We start from the raw sequence: 22,444 nt of genomic DNA, 5'->3' as shown, positions 1-22,444 counted from the left end.
CAGAAATCCCTTGCATTCCTATATACTAACAATGAAAAAACAGAAAGAGAAATTAAGGAAACAATACCATTCACCATTGCAACAAAAAGAATAAAATACTTAGGAGTATATCTACCTAAAGAAACAAAAGACCTATACATAGAAAACTGTAAAACACTGATGAAAGAAATCAAAGAGGACACAAACAGATGGAGAAACATACCATGTTCATGGATTGGAAGAATCAGTATTGTCAAAATGGCTATTCTACCCAAAGCAATCTATAGATTCAATGCAATCCCTATCAAGCTACCAACGGTATTTTTCACAGAACTAGACCAAAGAATTTCACAATTTGTATGGAAATACAAAAAACCTCGAATAGCCAAAGTAATCTTGAGAAAGAAGAATGGAACTGGAGGAATCAACCTGCCTGACTTCAGACTCTACTACAAAGCCACAGTCATCAAGACAGTACAGTACTGGCACAAAGACAGAAATATAGATCAATGGAACAGAATAGAAAGCCCAGAGATAAATCCACGAACCTATGGACACCTTATCTTTGACAAAGGAGGCAAGGATATACAATGGAAAAAAGACAACCTCTTTAACAAGTGGTGCTGGGAAAACTGGTCAACCACTTGTAAAAGAATGAAACTAGAACACTTTCTAACACCATACACAAAAATAAACTCAAAATGGATTAAAGATCTAAATGTAAGACCAGAAACTATAAAACTCCTAGAGGAGAACATAGGCAAAACACTCTCCGACATAAATCACAGCAAGATCCTCTATGACCCACCTCCCAGAATATTGGAAATAAAAGCAAAACTAAACAAATGGGACCTAATGAAACTTAAAAGCTTTTGCACTACAAAGGAAACTATAAGTAAGGTGAAAAGACAGCCCTCAGATTGGGAGAAAACAATAGCAAATGAAGAAACAGACAAAGGATTAATCTCAAAAATATACAAGCAACCCCTGCAGCTCAATTCCAGAAAAATAAAGGACCCAATCAAAAAATGGGCCAAAGAACTAAATAGACATTTCTCCAAGGAAGACATACAGATGGCTAACAAACACATGAAAAGATGCTCAACATCACTCATTATTAGAGAAATGCAAATCAAAACCACAATGAGGTACCATTACACGCCAGTCAGGATGGCTGCTATCCAAAAGTCTACAAGCAATAAATGCTGGAGAGGGTGTGGAGAAAAGGGAACCCTCTTACACTGTTGGTGGGAATGCAAACTAGTACAGCCGCTATGGAAAACAGTGTGGAGATTTCTTAAAAAACTGGAAATAGACCTGCCATATGACCCAGCAATCCCACTTCTGGGCATACACACTGAGGAAACCAGATCTGAAAGAGACACGTGCACCCCAATGTTCATCGCAGCACTGTTTATAATAGCCAGGACATGGAAGCAACCTAGATGCCCATCAGCAGATGAATGGATAAGGAAGCTGTGGTACATATACACCATGGAATATTACTCAGCTGTTAAAAAGAATTCATTTGAACCAGTCCTAATGAGATGGATGAAACTGGAGCCCCTTATACAGAGTGAAGTAAGCCAGAAAGATAAAGAACATTACAGCATACTAACACATATATATGGAATTTAGAAAGATGGTAATGATAACCCTATATGCAAAACAGAAAAAGAGACACAGAAATACAGAACAGACTTTTGAACTCTGTGGGAGAATGTGAGGGTGGGATATTTCAAAAGAACAGCATGTATACTATCTATGGTGAAACAGATCCCCAGCCCAGGTGGGATGCATGAGACAAGTGCTCGGGCCTGGTGCACTGGGAAGACCCAGAGGAAGAGGAAGGTGGGAGGGGGGATCGGGATGGGGAATACGTGTAAATCTATGGCTGATTCATATCAATGTATGACAAAACCCACTGAAATGTTGTGAAGTAATTAGCCTCCAACTAATTAAAAAAAAAAAAAAACACTAAAAACAGAACTACCATATAACCCAACAATTCTACTCCTGGGTATATTAAACACTAATTTGAAAAGATATATGCACCCCAATATTCACTGCAGCATTATTTACAATAGCCAAGATATGGAAGCAATCTAAGTGTCTGTCAACAGATGAATGGATAAAGAATATGTGACACACACACACACACACACACAATGGAATACTACTCGGCCATAAAAAGAATGAAATTTTGCCATTTGCAGCAACATGAATGGATTTGAAATGCATTACGTTCAAGTGAAATAAACCAAACAAAGGAAGACAAATGCTGTATGATATCACTTATGTATGGAATCTAAAAAATATTGAAAAACTAGTGGAATATAACAAAGAAGAAGCAGACTCACAGATATAGAAAACAAACAAGTGATCACCAATGGGAAGAAGGAAGGGAGGAGGGGAAATATAGGGGTAAGGGGATTAAGGATATATAGTGGGGAATATAACCAATATTTCAAAATTACTATAAATGGAGTAGTCATGTATGGATGTGAGAGTTGGGCTATAAAGAAAGCTGAGCACCAAAGAATTGATGCTTTTGAACTGTGGTGTTGGAGAAGACTCTTGAGAGTCCCTTGGACTGCAAGGAGGTCCAACCTGTCCATCCTAAAGGAGATCAGTCCTGGGTGTTCATTGGAAGAACTGATGCTGAAGCTGAAGCTCCAATACTTTGGCCACCTCATACGAAGAGCTGACTCATTTGAAAAGACCCTGATTCTGGGAAAGATTGAGGGCAGGAGGAGAAGGGGACGACAGAGGATGAGATGGTTGGATGGCATCGCTGACATAGTTGACATGGGTTTGGGTGGACTCCGGGAGTTGGTGATGGACAGGGAGGCCTGGCATGCTGCGGTTCATGGGGTCGCAAAGAGTCGGACACGACTGAGCGACTGAACTGAACTGATAAATGGAGTGTAGACTTTACAAATTGTGAACTACTATGTATAATAGTACATTTGTTACCTATATAATCCCTGGAGGAGGGCATGGCAACCCTCTCCAGTATTTTTGCCTGGAGAATCCCAATGGACAGTGGAGCCTTGTGGGCTGCAATCCATGGGGTCACAAAGAGTTGGACATAACTGAGCGACTAAGCGTGGCACAGCACAATCTATATAATATTGTATGTCAATTATCAATAAAAATAAATAAATAAGTGAAAGGGAAGATAGAAGGATCCTTCTGACACAGTATTTTGCAAATACATACTTTTAAACACCCTCCTTGAGTATCAATAACTGCAGCAAAGAAGTCCCTAAGCCCAGGAGTGAAACATTGCTGGGAGGAAGGAGCAGGGGCAAGATCAGTGTTTGGAGGCTGGATGAAACATTGTCTAGAAGTGCTTGGAGGGTGAAATATTGTAATGTAAAAGCACATAATCAAAGACCCATTTACACAGCACAAGCATTTCACATTATGAGCTGCAACTTCACACAAGTTTCTGAGTGAGAGGAGGAATCAGCCACCTCATGTGAACCAGAAGCCCCTTGTTCAAAGAGAGCTGGTGCAGGAGCCAAAGCCGGGCCCAGACTTGAGGCAGCAAAGCCTTGGCTTCCGTAGGAAAGGACCTGCCCCTTGCTGTTATGGTGATCCCTGGAAAGTCACTCGTGATAAACACCGGTGTGTTTCTGCAATCTGGCTTTCGTTCCTTCGAAGATTCCTAAACGGGGGGCAATTAACAGAACTGGAGAAGCCAAGAAAATGCATTGAGAGTATAAACAGCCTGACAGGACATTTATACAGCAGCAAGCAGAGCTGGGTCCCCCTTCCCCGGTGTGCTAGAGGCCAGCAGGGGAGATCTAGAGAGCTAGACATCCATCTTTGTTCTTCTTTCTGAGATGGGCTGCTTCTGGCAGTTAGGAAAGATCCTGGCTGAGTTTCTGGGAAGGATGAGCGATGGGGTGGGTTTGCAGGGGCAGGAGCAGATGGAGGAAATGTCATCCTACTCCCACTCAGGACCACCGAAGCTCTTTTATAGGAAACAGAAGGGGAGAAATCATAATCTAACTTCTTTATTCCAGCTTTATTGAGGTACAATTGACAATTCCCAGTCTCAAGTAACCACCAGTCAACTCTTTGCTTCTATGAGTTTGACTATTTTAGATTTCACTGATAAATAGAATCATGCAGTATTTGCCTTCTGTTTCTGGCTTGTTTCATTTAACATAATGTCCTCCAGGTTCCTCCATGTGGTTGCAAATAGCAGGATTCCCCCCTTCTTTTTTTTTAAAGCTGAGCAATATTCAGTTATACATGTATATATAAAGCGAATATATTTATCCATTCACCTATTGACATTTAGAGCTTCCCTGATAGCTCAGTTGGTAAAGAATGCACCTGCAATGGACGAGACCCCAGTTTGATTCCTGGGTCAGGAAGATCCACTGGAGAAGGGATAGGATACCCACTCCAGTATTCTTGGGCTTCCCTTGTGGCTCAGCTGGTAAAGAATCGCCTGCAATGTGGGAGAATTGGGTTCCAATCCCTGGGTTGGGAAGATTCCCTGAAGAAGGGAAAGGCTACCCACCCCAGTATTCTGGCCTGGAGAAGTCCATGGACTGTATAGTTCGTGGGGTCACAAAGAGTCAGACCCAACTGAGCGACTTTCACTTTTTCATTGATATCTAGGTTGTTTGCATGTTTCCACATCTTTGCTATTGCAAATAATGCTGATTTGAACGTGGGAGTGTAGATTAATTATCAGGGAAATGCCAGCAAAACCACAATGAGATATCATCTCACATCTGTTAAGATGACTGTAATCAGAAAGACAGACAACAAATGTTGGCAAGGATATGGAGAACAGCAAATCCATGTACACTCTTGAGGTGATGCAAACTGATACTTTCGAAAGCTGAGTGAGCCAACCTGACTTTACTGTTGTATCCATGGTCAGGATTCAATGATTTAGAAATTCATTCCTCCATATCCTCCTTCCCTCTGTGCCAGGTTGGCAGGATCCTTTGTCCTGGAAAGGTTTATAAAGGTCTAAGAGTACATATGTATGAGTATATGCCTGAAGGAGAGGCAGCCTTGAGATCCAACAGCGGCTTTGCCATTTACTGACTATAAGTCTAGCAGACCTGGGCAGGGGGACTGCCCTCCTAAGGTTTGCCTTCTCTGCCTCCAAAATGGGAATAAAGTTAGTACCTTTCTCATGGGTTCTCCTTAGGAATAATAAAGAAATAAGCACAATTCCAGGCTGCCAAATGCCCTCAATGAAGGGTAGTCCCTTTGATTATCATTAAAAGATGAAACCTGTGTTCTTTGGTGGGAGAGGAAGAAAGAAGCCCTCATGTCAGAGATGAGAGAACTGGCTTTTGGAATCTGAGTAGAATGAGTGTCCTGAAGCCATATATTGGGCTTCCAATTTGAAAGAAGCTTACAACTTTTTAGCAGAGGTAATGGATACGTTCACTATGTTGATTGTGGAGTTGTATTACATATGTCAAAAACAAACATATCAAATTATATACTTTCAATGGGTATAGTTTATTGCATTTCAGTTGTATTTCAATAAAGCAGTTAAAAAGGAAAATAATTCACTTGTAGAACAGCAACAAAAAGAAGACCATAATAATAATGGTTTTCAGGCTGGTGATTATAAGTTGATGGACATGCGGGTGTATGAAAACTTCAGTACAAGCAACACTTCACATATGACTATTCCTTGCAGTTTTCTTTAAACCCCTCCTTTCTCTTCCCCTTCATCTATCCATATCCTTCCTTTTTAAGCCCCACCTCAAGTCCCACCTTCTTTCAGAAACCTTCACAGGCCACTCCACCTCATCATAATTGAACCCACCTAGGAATATCTTAGGGTTTCCCAGGTGGTACAGTGGTAAAGAATCTGCCAGCCAAAGCAGGAGATGTAAGAGAAGGGAGTTCGATGCCTGCGTCAGGAAGATCCCTGGAGCAGGAAATTGCAAACTGCTCTAGTATTGGCACCTGAAGAATTCCATAGAGAGAGGATCCTGGCAGGCTGCAGTCTGTAGGGTCGCAGAGTCAGACAAGGTTGAGAGGCTAAGCATATACATGTCTTAACACATACACAATGATTTCTCAGATAGCGCCTGAGACTCCTCATGTACTCTCGTTCTATTATTTAAATCATTATTTAACTTCATGTGTCTATGCTGATTTTGAGCTTTGAAGAATAGGAGACATCTTTTGCGTCTTTGAACACATAGTGCTTGTTAAATATCAATATTTCCTATTGAATGATGAAATTTAGAGTTCTACCTTCTAGGCTTGACTGTAAGCACCGTGAACTCTAAGGAATGATCCCCAGTCTCCTATTGGATAGGAATTCTATGGTATCAACCATTGCTTGACTGAATAGACCATCAGTTACATTTGATTGTTTATCATTTGTTTTCATACAAAGGATCTGTTTTAACTACTGTGTTCATCCGTGATGACTTTTCATACAAAACTAATGGCTCTCAGACTTGAGAAACAACCCCCCAAAGCCTCATTTGATTGCAGCAGAGTTTCAAAGACTTGTTCCAGCCCATCTGTATGTGAGCAGCAGAGTTCTCAGTGCCAGTCAAGCTGGGGTCCCAGACCATAGGGTGCGTGGGTCAGTTCCCTAATGACACTCCAGTGGCGGCACTGACCCTATTCCATTATCCTAAGCCCTTGCCTTTCCTGTTTATTTGTTTTGAACTCTCCTGGAAGTCTAATGGAGTCAGACACCACGCCTCCCAGAAAAGGAATGACATTTACAACCCCTCTCTGCCCCTGCAAATGGAGGGATTATCTAGCGATTCCCCCATCAGCGGTCCTTCGGACCTCAGGTGGCCTCTCAGCCTCGTGCCCTCAGAGTCGGCTCCAAGGCTGGTGGTTTCAGCAGCCAGGGAGCCTCAGACCTTAATGGCGGGCTCACGATTGAGAATTAGCAGAACAGCTCTAAGTATCCTCTTCCTGTTTCAGAGGGTTGCTGGCAAGTTTCTAAAAACCTGCAGCTTATTTATGTCTTTAATGCTGGGCTCCTGGCCACTGCTCATTTCAGGACTAGCTGCAGCTCTGTTCAATATTAGGTCAAACCTCCCACCCCCGCCACCATCCACATGAGGAAGGATGGACGCCATCGTGTTCAGTGCCTGCCGAGGAAGGGTATGCATGCTGGGTAAGTGGCGTGGTGGCATCTGTTTCTTTAATGGAGCACAGAGAGCAGCTTTGGGGAATAGGAACTAAAAATACGGGAATATTTAGGAGGAAATGCTCTTTCCCCAAGATAGTCTTTATGGTCCTGTATTTCCTTTCAATAATCATTTACTGCTGAATTAATTGTTGACTTTGCAGTTCCTAAACTGGGATCCATGGCATCAGTGGATGTTTCTTTTAAAAAAAATATAGAAGGAAGTTTTTTTTAAAACCTAGGGAAATAAAGATCTGGGGAATAAGGGCTCTAGGACCAACCATGGGAAGTGGTGAGAAAGGTTACAGTTATGTAAGAGTGATGTCCGAGGCAGGTCAGATGCAGACCAGGCAGGAAGTAGGTCTGTTCAACAAATAATAAAATGACAATGCTCAGGGAGAAAACAGAGACCTCTGACTGAGAGAGATTAGTGCACACTAGCTTTTCCTGATGTAATTCCAGGAAAGGTTTCTCACTTTCAGGAGAGATACTGCACGCAGACTGCTGTGGCAGACCCTGTTGTTTGCCTCTTCTAGAGCTCACACTTGCACACGCATGCATGTGTGTGTACAATCACACCCACACACACACCCACACACACACACCTCTTCCCTGTTGGTAGAGCCTTGATTTTGTCTAGGTGCCCCATTCCCATGTTCTCAATGGAACACATCATCCCTGTCCCAGAAGACGAACATTATAATAATTTTTAATTATAGTAACTTTTCGCTATGTACTGGTTTGGGTGCAACCACATAACACAAATCTGACAAGTGGAAGCTGAGGTGGTCCTTTCAGGACTTCTGGAAAGATTTTTCTCCATAATAAGAAGAGACAGACACGTGCAAGGGCTTCCCAGTTGGCGCTAGTGGTAAAGATCCTTGCTTCCAATGCAGGTAGACGTGAGAGACCTGGGTTCGATTCCTGGGTTGGAAAGATCCCCTGGAGAAGGGCATGGCAGCCCACTCCAGTATTCTTGCCTGGAGAATCCCATGGACAGAGGAGCCTGGCAGGCTGCAGTCCATCGGGTTGCACAGCTGGACACTGAAGCAAGTTAGCAGCAGCAGACACATGGGAAGAAACACCCCTACTTGCTGAGTGTGGATTTTCTGTGATGCATCAGAACTACTGCAAGCATCATACAACTTGTCAGAGAGTGGAGAGAGGGTTATAGACATTCTGGGAATGGCAGAACAGCAGGATGTTAAAAGACCTGGATCCTTGATGATGCAGTCAAATGGCCAAATTGACCCTGGAGCCACTCCACCTCTGGACTTGATATTAACTGAAATTAAATTCCATTCTGCTTAGGCCACTTGAAGCTGAATCTTTGGTTGTTTGCAGCTAGATGTTTCATGGTAAGAGCTTTTTCCCTTGATAAAATACATCTAACAACTTGATACATTAGGCTACCCACTTAATTCCTTGGCAAAACTCTTCACTTAGCCCCATCACAGTGTAAAGTGGCCCTCCAGCTGCCCCTGGCCAATGCCTTCCTCTGCACTCCCACCCCAGCTCCCTCTCCTTTGAGGATGCCATGGCTCCCACTCTCACCAAATCCAGCCACCATGGTTGTATCTACTGACGGTTCAGAGCACAGGTTCTAAAGTCAGACAGACTTGAGTTTTAACCCCGCACTACCACATGTCTGTTGTAGTTTTCATAAAATGAATTCAACTTCCCTGAACCACAGTTTCCCCAGCTAGAAAACAGGAAAAATAGCTCATCTCATAGGTCTATTTTAAGAATTCTATGAGATGGTCATGAAAAGAGCTTAACAGTCTCTAATATGCTGGAAGTGATCTGTAAGTCCTAGTCTTAACAATGATAATAATGATTTTTAATTAAAATTGATAATTGCTTTGGATTGACTAAAGCTATCTGATTCAGATTGGATCGTTCAAATAGCAATAGGGCATTGCTGTTACCAAATGCAGCACAGCATCAAGGAAATGTAATAAGAAATCTAGATACTTTGCCGTATAATTTGATATTTTACTAAACATATTTCATTTGTTTACTCCCCAAAGAATCTTTTAAACATCAGTATTATTCCCACTTTACTGAAGCAAATGGAGGTTAAGAGAGCCTAACTGTGTGCCTCAGCTCACGTACTGGTGATTGAAATCTACATCTTAACACATTCCAGAACACAGCTCTTTCCATCATGTTGCCTGTGCATTCACATCCACCCAGCCACTGAAGTCGATTGTTCTTGGCTCCTAAACTTTTGTGACTGACTTCTAGTACATCCTAGATTGGTTGGTTGCTTTCTGTTTTGGAAGTTTGCATGTTAATATCCCTTGAAAATATTCAATGGCTCTGAGAGTGTTTCTGTGTTGGGTGAAAGGAGGAGAATTACAGCAAGCCAGCCAGTATTCTAGCAAACTCTATGGAAGGCTGTGCTTTGTCTAAGCTGCTCCTGGTTTTGGCAATAATTTATGTATTAACACTACTTCTTAGCTTTTCTTTGTTTACCCAGGGGTTGAGACTTTGTGATAAGCAGTCTCTAATGAGGTTTATGTGACTAGGAGTGGACATGTGCTGCTAAAACTGTTTACTATCTACTGAGGGTCAACAGGGTCCACTGGGTGGCTGTCAAGAACATACTTGTTCAGAGAAGGATAGAAAAAGAGAGAGGGGAAGGAAATTTTCTATCCAAGGAAAATGGGGATGGGTTAGAGGCTAGAGAAGGAGATCTTTTGGAAATTCATTGCCAAAGAATTAACTTAGTTTAATGGCTTAGTAATAAGTATAAAGTCTGTTTTCACTGGTTTTCTTGTAGATGACAGTCTAAATTGTTCTCAAAGCCACCCATGTATTGTGGACATCTTTTGTTATCTTCTTCATTAGGGTCTACCAAGGTCAACTCAAAGAGGGAACCTATTTATGAAAGGCTGAGTTTCTTTAGGTTTTCTGTTGTTCTGCAGTATTTGAATAAAGACTTGAGGTGATCACTGATCAGAGATCTTTAGAAGACAGTTCTCGTCTTGAGTGGAAGTGGTACTGAATTACCATTTGAACACTTTCCAGCTCTAAGATTTAGTCTTGTAAGCATTGGTTGGCTGTTGAGTTTCTCTAATGTTATGTGTATCTGGGGTGGCAGTCTCCTGCTATATCTTTTGGGTTCATTCTACTTCTGTAAAGTTCAAAGTAAGAATATGACCTCTCTGAGATAGATAGTCTTTAGGGAAGCTCTTAATGTGGGTCTGTGTTCCACTAAAATCAAAATTTTGAGTGCCAGTCATTTATTTTGGGGGTGACCATGGGAAGCACTGTTAAGGAAGTGAAGAAGGGTTAAGTAAGGGAAAGAAGCCAGTGAAGGGTACATTTCAGAGTCAGTTAGCAGGGTGGGCAAATGGAATTCAGTCCTGCTGGATGGTAGTATAGAACATGCCTCAGAGTTATCTCAACTGAAGGATTTAGGAAGCTGGTCAATTTGCTCATCAATAACATCTCAAATCTGCTACTGATTCAAGGATTACCAAGGATATTAACTCTGGTATTTCTAGCCTATCCCATCCACAAACAGAGCTTGATCCTGCAATCAGGTAGAAAGTCTTCAGGAACAGAGTTGTCAGTGTTCACAGCAAGCAGCCTTGGGTGTGTAGAGATGAAAGTTAAGGCCACTGGGCAGAGTGCCAGTGCTGTGTGCTAGACTACTGTCTTTGTGGTGCTCAGCTTCTGAAGTTTCTTTTTCCTGATTCTAGGCACTAGTGTTTTTCATGACCTTCAGGTGTGAGGAAAGGGAAGGTGGAAATAGCTTTGTATTTCACCACCACACTGATTTCTGATGCTACAGTTCTAGTCAGCTCCTCCACATTGGAACACAACTTAGGAGCGCATGATGAAAACTCTACCTCTTGTAAGGTGTGTGAATCGAGGTAATTTAAATTATGCATGTGAATTAGTGAAATGTTAATGTGGACTTTTGAATCTGCTGTTTAAAAAGCTATTGCTACAGAATATCTGAACAGATTATTGTTTCTTTAACACGTTAGAACAGCCCTTTGTTTTACTCTGTGTGTGTTTCTTCAACTAGATAAGCTCTTTGAGGATTGTGTACAATGTTGCATAAGCATTTAACAGAAATGTATTATTATTACATACCTAAGATGAAGTACATTATAGGAAAGAGGTTTGGACTAAGAGGACAGTCCTTACTCACAAAGAAAGCAAGCTCAACACAGTTAAGATAAATAATAAGAAGCTGAGAGAAATTTCAGGGAAAATTTCTTTCCCTTGACAGAAAGATTACAAGATTTTATGAAGGATTTTCAACTGAAAATGTTGGATTGAATGCGTGCCTTAATATCTAGTCCCTCCTGAAATTTCTCTCAAATAACAATAAAAGGATGAAAAAAAGCATAAACACATAAAAATAAAGAATTCCAGAGAAGATACAATAGCAATGAAATTTTGGAAATTGGAAAGCAGATGTCTGCATAGTTGCTGATCATGTCAAGAAAGATAAATCTTAAGTGAGGGAAATGGAGACACAATTTATAGTGAAGAACTGACAAAAATCTGAGGAATTGGAGGCACTTGTAGAATTTGGGGAAGAGGTGAGGCTAACTGTGTTGAATGAAAATCTATTTAAGAAGAGCTTAAACACTTAACATCCCTCCTCTATTATGGAGCCAGGTAACAGGCTCTCCCCAAAGTGAGAAGAAGAAAGAGGACTGGTCTTTGGAAAAGATAAATCATGGTTTATGGACTGGAGGACACCAGTCATAGCTGAGAGTGGAGATGATGTAATAAAAGCAGAATTACCTCAATGGTGAAAAATTGAAAACATTTCCCCTAAAGTCAGGAACAAGACATGGATGCCCACTCTCACTGATACTATTCAACATAGTTTTGGAAGTGTTGGCCACAGCAATCAGAGATGAAAAAGAAATAAAAGGAATCCAGATTGAAAAAGAAGAAGTAAAACTCTCACTGTTTGCAGATGACTTGATCCTCTACATAGAAAACTCTAAAGACACCACCAGAAAATTACAAGAACTAATCAATGAATACAGTAAAGTTGCAGGATGTAAAATTAACACACAGAAATCCCTTGCATTCCTATACACTGACAATGAGAAAACAGAAAGAGAAACTAAGGAAACAATTCCATTCACCATTGCAATGAAAAGAATAAAATACTTAGGAATAAACCTACCTAAAGAAACAAAAGACCTATATATAGAAAACTATAAAACACTGATGAAAGAAATCAAAGAGGACACAAATAGATGGAGAAACATACCATGTTCATTGATTGGCAGAATCAGTATAGTGAAAATTAGTATACTTCCCAAGGCAATCTGTAGATTCAACGCAATCTCTATCAATCTACCAACGGTATTTTTCAGAGAACTAAAACAAATAAATTCACAATTTGTATGGAAATACAAAAACCTCAAATAGCCAAAGCAATATTGAGAAAGAAGAATGGAACTGGAGGAATCAACCTGCCTGACTTCAGACTATACTACAAAGCTACAGTCATTAAGACAGTATGGTACTGGCACAAAGACAGAAATATAGATCAATGGAACAAAATAGAAAGCCAAGAGATAAATCCACGCACCTATGGACACCTTATCTTTGACAAAGGAAGCAAGAATATACAATGGATTAAAGACAACCTCTTTAACAAGTGGTGCTGGGAAAACTGGTCAACCACTTGTAAAAGAATGAAACTTGAACACTTTCTAACACCATACACGAAAATAAACTCAAAATGGATTAAAGATCTAAATGTAAGACCAGAAACTATAAAACACCTAGAGGAAAACATGGGCAAACACTGACATAAATCACAGCAGGATCCTCTATGACCCACCTCCCAGAATATTGGAAATAAAAGCAAAAATAAACAAATGGGACCTAATTAAACTTAAAAGCTTTTGCACAACGAAGGAAAGTATAAGCAAGGTGAAAAGACAGCCTTCAGAATGGGAGAAAATAATAGCAAACAAAGCAACTGACAATTAATCTCAAAAATATACAAGCAACTCCTGCAGTTCAATTCCAGAAAAATAAACAACCCAATCAAAAAATGGGCCAAAGTACTAAACAGACATTTCTCCAAAGAAGACATACAGATGGCTAACAAACATATGAAAAGATGTTCAACATCACTCCTTATCAGCGAAATGAAAATCAAAACCACAATGAGGTACCATCTCATGCCAGTCAGAATGGCTGCTATCAAAAAGTCTACAAGCAATAAATGCTGGAGAGGGTGTGGACAAAAGGGAACCCTCTTACACTGTTGGTGGGAAAGCAAACTAGTACAACCAATATGGAGAACAGTGTGGAGATTCCTTTTAAAACTGGAAACGGAACAGCCATATGACCCAGCAACCCCACTGCTGGGCATACACACCAAGGAAACCAGAACTGAAAGAGACATGTGTACCTCAGTGTGCATTGCAGCACTGTTTACAATAGCTAGGACATGGAAGCAACCTAGATGTCCATCGACAGATGAATGGATAAGGTATACACAATGGAATATTACTCAGCTATTAAAAAGAGTGCATTTTAATCAGTTCTAATGAGGTGGATGAAACTGGAGCCTGTTATACAGAACTAAGTAAGTCAGAAAGAAAAACACCAATACTGTATAGTAATGAACATTTATGGAATTTAGAAAGATGGTAACAATGACCATATATGCAAGATAGCAAAAGAGACACAAATGTAAAGAACAGACTTTTGGACTCTGTGGGAGAAGGCGAGGGTGGGATGATTTGAGAGAATAGCATTGAAATATGTTTATTACCATATGAGAAACAGATCGCCAGTCCAGGTTCAATGCATGAGACATGGTACTCAGGGCTGGTGCACTGGGATGACCCTGATGGATGGGGTGGGGAGGGGGGTTCAGGATGGGGACACATGTACACCCATGGCTGATTCATGTCAATGTATGGCAAAAACCACTACAATATTGTAAAGTAATTAGCCTCCTATTAAAATAAATTAAGTTTTAAAAAAAAAAGAAAACAAAGAAAAAGCAGAATGATTAAATGAATATTTACTTAATGTGGAAACTCAAACATTCATCTCCCCCTACTTGGCTCTCAAAGCACTGGAAATCAGGTTTATATCTTCCATTAACACAGCCTTTTCTCTGGAATCTGATCAACTCACAGGAAAAGACCTAAAGATAATGAGGTTTCCCTAGAAAATGACTCGTCTGGCTCACCCTACCATGAAGCTCACAGTTGATAACCCCACTGACTCAGAATTTCCAATCAGCTTTAGAATGTCCTGCTTTTAACTATGAGTGCATATCCAAGCCAGACATATTAGGGGAAACTCTCAATTATAAAATATTAGGGAAAAAACCAATACAGAGGAAAACAACTTGGAAGCTGAGAAAAATTGAAAAGAAAAAAACTATAATTACTATCTTTAAGAAAAGAAAATATTGCATAAAACAGAAGCAGAAGACTAAATAAAGAATACTCAGAACAAAGAAGAGGTCTCAGAAATTAAAAACAAGATAGAAGAGATTTAAAAACTCAGAAGAAAGGGAGAAAAAGAAAGAACAGAATGAAAAAGAGAAGGAAAACAGAAGAGAACAGAGATAAGTCAGAGAACCTTTCCAGAATCTCCAATATCCGAATAAAAGGAGTCCCAGAGAAGATGATGTTATCAACAAAACTATTGGAGGAAAATTCTCAGAACTGAAATATATGAGTTTCCAGAGTGAAAGACAATCACTGTGACCTTCAGAGCACGTGTTCAGGTTCTTTGTCCAGATCTCCTATACCCACCCAGCACATTCAACTGCTTCCCTCTGGGGGCTCACAGACCCTTTCTCTGGGGCAGCTGTGTCTCCTGGAAGGATCTGTCCACCACTCCAGCTTCTGCACGGGAGAGCTCACACCAATGACTGGTGAGAAAGATCTAGAGCCTTGCCCCAAAAGAGGAACCAATGCTGGTACAACTTGTGCATCAGAGCAGTGCTGGGTACTGGCCAAAGCTAGCTTCCAGCCAAAACCACATCCTTAGCTCTTTTCCCCAGACCCATCCTCCTTCCCTCATTTAACCTTCTCCTGTGATGAGTCCCTCAATTAGTCATATGCACTCAAACTCCTGTCTCAATCTCAGTTTCCAGGAAACCCAACGGAAGGTGATAGGAAACAAAGAGGATTCTAAAAGCTTTCAGAGATAAAAGTAGGATTATACAAAGTCTCAAGAAGCAGAATGGCATTGGCTTTCTCAAACTTGGAGGCTGAAAGACAAGGGAGAGTTTCCTTAAAAATTCTGAAGGAAAATGATTTCCAACACAGAATTGATGTTAAGTGCATAAGTGCATGTGTGCTCTGTCACGTCTGACTCTTTGTGACCTCATGGACTGTAACTCAACCAGCTCCTCTGACCATGGAATATTCCAGGCAAGAATACTGGAGAGGATTGCCAGTTCCTCCTCCAGGGGATCTACCTGACCCAGGAATCAAACCCGTGGCTCCTGAGTTTCCTGCATTGGCAGGTGGATTCTTTACCACTGAGCCACCAGGCAAGCCCTACCCAAGATAAATTAAGGGGAAAAGGAAATGAAAGGATTTTGGATTTTTAGACTCCAGGATCCCCAAAAGTCTACCTCCTTTTCATTTTTTCTCAGAGATCGTTCACCAAAATAAGAAAGTACACCCAGGAAGAGACAGACATAGAATGCAGAAAATAGGAGACCCAATGAAAAGAAGAAATGAAGAAAAAATTCAGGAAAATGAGGAAGGGAAATCCCAAGATGACAACTGTGATGAGGCCCACCGGGCAGACTCCAGGAGGGACCATTTCACAGCATATAAAATTAATGTTAATAGACTCTCTAATATATGTGAAGACACTGGAAAAGTGATACAACTGGGGGACGGTTTAGGAATATGGTAATGACAACTGCACAGGAAACTGAGCACATGTCAAAACAAAGCCATTATTAATTTTAGGACAAATGTTTGTGCTGGGAGATAATCATACATGACTCAGGTATGAAGTTTACAAAGTCGTCGAGGACTACACATCAATCTAACCAAAATTACAATAGACAGGGCCCAAAAAGTCTCTGTGTGGCAGAGTTAGGTGGGGATGGGAAAGAAAGATAAATCCTCATCTTCCATAGTTGAAAGTCAATAGACGATGCTTAACAGTGAAAAATCAAGAATTGCACTTGAACCACAAGAAAGTCCAAAGGGGTTGAAAGGGCTTTGGAGGCGTGGTATATGGCTGGGGAGAGGCTGCTGTATTTTTGGAAAACTTTGTAGATACATTTGATTCTTTAAATGCTGTGCAGTATAACCTTGACCTTTAAAACTACATTAAAAATGAAAATACCTCCAGGGACAGACGCCAGGGGACATAAACTAGATTACTGGATAAAATGCTGTGAAGAGGGCAGTTTTGACCAGTTGCTGGCATGGAGCCCAGATTGAGGAAACGTTTTTCTCAAGGGACCTAAGATGCTGAGAGAAAAAGCTGACTCTGGCCCAGAGAGTGGAAGTAGGGTGATGATAATCTGTAAGGGGCATAAGAGCATCCTGACCCCAGGGTCAAAGTTGGAGCCTGCTAGTTGGGAGGAAATTGAAAAGAGGCCACATTACGGCTTCAGCAACTTGTGATCTCCTGTGTGGTCACACTAAGATTAAAGCCAAATTAGAATTCCCGCTTGTTTGTTTTCAGGACAACAGTCGTCACCCTCTTCAGGCTCCCCTCAGCTCACTGGGGGCATCTTCAAAGGCATTTTCGCGCAGGCTCACAAATCTGCCAGCTACAGCCAACACACCTAGGCCACCATGGTGTTGCTTTCTGGTCCCTCACTGTCTAGCCCAGGTTGTCTGGAGGCTCATCCTTTCACTGAGTCTCAGTCAGTACTAAATTTGAAGGCTGTGGTCCTATGCTCTGTCACACTGGATTAGATGTCAATATACTCTGGACAAGATACCCAGAGTGATGCTGGTTGTCATGGCAGCAATTTTGAAGGGGGCTAGAAGTAAAGCACAGATGCAAATCTCAAATCTGACTTTTGGAGGCACCTTTCCTGTTTTCTTAGAAGATGGCCAAGAAATTTATCTCGCAGGTAATAAATGTGGGAGACCCACTGCGGGGGCTCATGTCTACTGGTGCCTCTTTTGAGAATGACTCGGGGGGAAGAGGATTGCCTAGCTGACCAGCATAGTTTCTCATTTTAAATAAGGCAGCTGGCTAAATATTCCTTTCTTTCTATCTATCTATCTAGGCTTCCCTGAATAGGGGAGTGGCTCAGTGGTCAAGAATCCTCCTGCCAGTGCAGAAAATGTGGGTTCAATCAGGAAGATCCCTGGAGAAGGAAATGGCAACCCACTCCAGTATTCTTGCCTGGGAAATCCCATGGACAGAGGAGCCTGGCGGGCCGCAAAGAGTTGGAAATGACTTAGTGACTAAATGACAACAACCATCTATCTCTATTAATTAATTAATAATCAAGAGAAAATCCATTGGATTAACCAGAGGAACTACCAGCAGTTTCACTTAACTGGTGAATTGCTCTATTTCTTTACAAAATGAATCAACTTACCTAAGTGCGATGGACACATTTATTGTGAGTTTGTAAAGCTAAGTAAACCAGTAACAGGCTCACAGCTACTGCTCTCAAGGGCCTGGACAGAAAACTTCACAGAACTTGTTTCTAGAGAAATGAATTCCTTTTTTACCCTAGCAAAAACCAAGACGCAGAGAAGATAGGCAACAGGCCCAAGTCACACAGCAAGTAAATAGCAAATCTCCATATTCCAAGTCTGGATATTTTTTGCCTCAAATTATCTGCCCATTAAAGTGAGGCAACCATCTTTACAAATGTGTAAGTGTGAGTATATTCCCATATTTTCCCAAATCTATTGTCACACTTCTTGTGGGAGTCTGACAGCCATGGATTACTCATTTCAGACATTAGATGCTGACATAATCCAGCCTCCCCAGGATTAGAATCTCCTGTCACAAGTAGGAGGGAGTGGATGGGCAGGCAGGAGCAGCAACCAAGGCTGCCCAGCATCCTACCCAGAGAGCAGATGAAGAGCTCTGGTGGGCGAGCTTAAGCTCGACCCCTTTGGACAGGGCCGCTCATCAAGATTGATGGCCAGTGGATTCCACAGACAACATTAAATTACTGAATGACACCTGAGAGCTTCAATCTCTCTCTCTTTTTTTCCCCTCAAGTAACCCTCCACCTCTCTGCAAGCTTCCTAGTCTCCTCCACCAACCCACACTTAGATCTCTCCTTTCTGATGATAGGCCTGTCTCACGTCCCATTGCCCTAATCTGACAAGAAATCAAAGATGTCAAATACCCTCCTTTCGTATACATTCCAGGACTACAGCAACTGTAGCTACTGACATGAACAGAAATATTTAACCTGAATTATCCTTCTACCTGAACTAGACATCTGTGATGGTTGATTTTACATGTCAACTTGACTGGGTCCTGGGAGCACCCAGATATTTGGTTATATATTATTTCTGGGTATGTTTGTGAGAGCTCTCCAGATAAGATTAATATTTGAATCAGTAGACCAGGTAAAGTGGATGGCCCTCCCCACTGTGGGTGGGCACCGACCAATCCTTTAAGAGCCTAGAACTAATAGAACAAAAAGGCAGAGGAAGGGAGGATGTGCTCTCTGCCTGACCCCTGGAGCTGAGGCACTGGTCATCTGCTCTGGGACTGGGGCTTACACCTGGTTCTCAAGGCTTTGGACCCAGACTACAACTATGGCACCAGTTTTCCTGGGTCTCCAACTTTCAGACAGCAGACCTTAAGACTTCACAGCCTCCCAGTTATGTGAACAAATTTCTTATAATAAACAACACACACACACACATACACACACACACACACACACACACACACATCTCCTATTGGTTCTCTTTCTCTGGAAAACTCAGACGAATACATCATTTGATTTTTAACTCCTCTAAAAGCTACTCAAGAGTGGATGTGTCTTTTACTAATTCCATCTTTTTGAAGCCTATAAGAACACAAGGGGTTGAAAATGTCTTTTTCACAGGCTTTACCTACTGTCATTGTGGACTTCTGTGGTAAAATATTTATCAATACAAATAGTATCATAGAATAGTTAAACATTAGTTATTATCCCATGAATCAAAATCAATTCCAAGTGAATAGAAATTCAATATAAAAATTCCAACCAACTACTAATGAAGATAAGGTAATAGTTTTCAAAATTCTAAACATAGGTGTAATTTACTAAGTATAGAAGACAAAGTAAGATTCTAAGCATAGAAGCAACAATAGTTAACAAGGGAAGAGACTGATTGGTTTCACCACATTTTATAACTAAAGGTAAAAAATAACTTTAAAGGCCAGGATAAACAAATATTGAATGTCTGAAAAAGAGTTAGAAAAATTTTCAACCCAGAGCTGATATAAATAGATAACAAAAATCAACGATACCGGTAAAGAAAATTACTTGGACAAAAATTCCTCAAAGAAGATTTTAAAAAATTGTTTGCAAATATTTATAGTCACTTGATTCGTAATTGTCCAGAAGGAACCAGCCCAACTGGCTAATGGACAAACAAATGGTGATGCATTCATAAAAGAATACCATGCTGCTAGAAGAAGGAACAGTCACTGATATATGCAATAATATGGAAAATCTCAAATATCGCTATGCTGTGACAGAAACCACACAACGGAGCCATACATACTTTATGATTCCATATATATGACCCTCTGGAAGGAGAAAAACTAGGAACAGAAGACACATTAGAGAAAGCCAGGGGCTGGGGACCTGGGGAGGAGATGGTCTACAAAGAGAATTTTGGGGGTGAGGGTGAAGAAAATATTTTATATCTTGATTGAGGTAGTGGGTACATGATTACAAACATTTGCCAAAGCCATACATCTGAAAATAATAAATTTTACAAATACAACTAATACAAATATCCAATCCTGGCTAGGTTTCAAAGAATCTAGTGTCCTCATACAGTATTGTTGGTGATGTAAATTGGAATGACTGTTTTGCAAATCATTCTTGAAATACGTATCGAGTCATTAGATGTTTACTCTTTGATCTAGAAGTACCATTTATGGGAATCTGCCAATGAAATTCTGAAAATGGCTTGAACAATCATGTTCATGGAATAATTTATCATAGATCATTAATAACTTTGAACAGTTAGAGAAACTCAATTTTCACTAGTGTGTGCATTGAATTATTATGGCAAATTTTATGGTGGAGTTATGCAAGAATTAAAATGATTGTTATAAAATCTATATAGCCACATATACATGTGGAAGTATATACATGATGTAACATTACTGAAGAGAGCCAAATACAGACTTATGTGTGCATCCTAGAAAGTCAGTAGGTATGGTGGTTAAGAGCAAAGATCACTGAGCTAAGCTGGCTAGGTTCATGTCCCAGCCCTGTCACCTATCAGCTGTGACCTTGGGTAGCTTACTTAATCTCTCTGATGCTCATTTCCTCATTTGTAAATTAGGAAAAACAGTAATGACTTCCTCATAGGTTTTTTCCCCCAAGGGTTAAATAAGTTACTATCACATAAAACTCTTATACAAAAATTCCTGGCACAGAGAAAGCATTTTATTTAATGTTTTAATATATGTTTGCTATGCTGTTTTGTCTCTGCAAATGCAAAAGGGCTGGACAAAAATAACACAACAGCGTCATTCTGGTATATGTGGTTGTGTAATTATTAAATAGGATGGTTAAGATTGTGGGAACTTCTATCTTTTCCATTTTTGCATTTAAAAAATTATTTTGATTTTTAAAGGCTTACATAGATCTCACAACGTATTTATTTACCTTCAGATTTCATTAAACAGACATTTTCTCAGATTTATTTTTTGACTTGCTTGTTAATGGATTTCCAAGCAATGGTGTGACTAAAGAGCTAAAAGGATATGTATACCAATGACCCATGTAAATTCCATTGAAAGAAGCACTCTGAAAATAGGGAACATCACAAAATGGTTTGAGGGTAATCATATTCATGGAAATACTAAATAAGATTATTTACTTTGTTAAATGATCAGAAGGTGCCCAATTTTCAAGAGCAGAAAAATGATGAATTAAGTTATAAGATAGCTACCCAAAGGAATATTATCAATGATTTAAATTATGATTGTAAAGATTATATAGCCATATATACACATGGAAATGTGTAGGAACAGAAGTGTCAAGGGAAGAGAGTTAAGTATCTTTGTCTTGAAACAAAGCTTAGGATACGTAAGCGAAGGGTGGACTCTCTCTTGGGTCCCTATGCTCCTTGCTTTCTTGGAATTTCTTACTCTGGTATTGGAGGCTTGGAAGATCTTACCTACAGCCAACATGGCATCTCTGCTTTGTCTCTGTAGAGCTGGCTTACACAAAGGATGTATGCTGGGTGGACAGAGGGCAGGAGAGTCCCTACCTCGGTGCCTTCTGCCTGTGTGTTCCGGGCAGCACTGTGAGTCAAGCCCTGACCTGAAACAAATCTGGGGAAATTTATGCTGACACTTGGTTCCACATCTGGAAATGCTGAGGGTCAGTCATGATTCTTAGCATTGCGGTCATTCTCTTCTTCAGCAAAACGTCAACATACCTCACAGGCAAGCACTCTTCTTTCCAGACACCCAGGGCATTCCAACAACTGACTTTCTGAAATGGGACGGGTTTGCATGTTCAGCCCAGAAGGTGAAATTTTCCAGTGTCTTTGGCTGGAAAAATCCAGAGCTGTGTAGATCTGCTACCAGTTGGTTTCTGGTCAAAGGAGACATATTTTACATAGTACTCCCTAGATTAAATAGGCTATTTGAAAAAATTTTTTCTTCCAATACTTCGTGTGTCTTTTAAAAACCAATTAAAAACTTTTAAAAACTTGACAATTTAAATCTTGTGTCTCAGACCTTCCTGAAGTGAAAATGTGAAAAAGAAACAAACGGAAATTTTATTAAAGTTAGAAGACCAATGGAAAATAGAAGTCAAAGGAAGTTTTTACCATTATTTTACATAAAAGAAAATGGCAAGCTGAAGTGAGTGTCTATGTCACAATTTAAAGAGAATTGTATTTATATCTTGTGCTCTGTTGCTTCATGGCTTGTGTAATTTGTCTTTCAGCGGGGAGGAAAAAAACATTGCTTGTTTATGCCTTGACCTAGATAGAGGAAAGTGACTTCAGTGGGAAGGTTTTAACATCATGAAGTACTTTGTCAATCAGTGAGCTGCTTTTCAAGTGCTTGTATGATTACACCCCCTTATTTTTCAATGTGGGAATTATTTATAGGGCCAGTTGTAGGTTTAATTCTGGT

This window comes from Cervus elaphus, chromosome 6 (genome assembly GCF_910594005.1).
Source record: "Cervus elaphus chromosome 6, mCerEla1.1, whole genome shotgun sequence".
NCBI classification, from domain to species: domain Eukaryota; kingdom Metazoa; phylum Chordata; class Mammalia; order Artiodactyla; family Cervidae; genus Cervus; species Cervus elaphus.
This window is presented reverse-complemented; position numbering follows the sequence as displayed.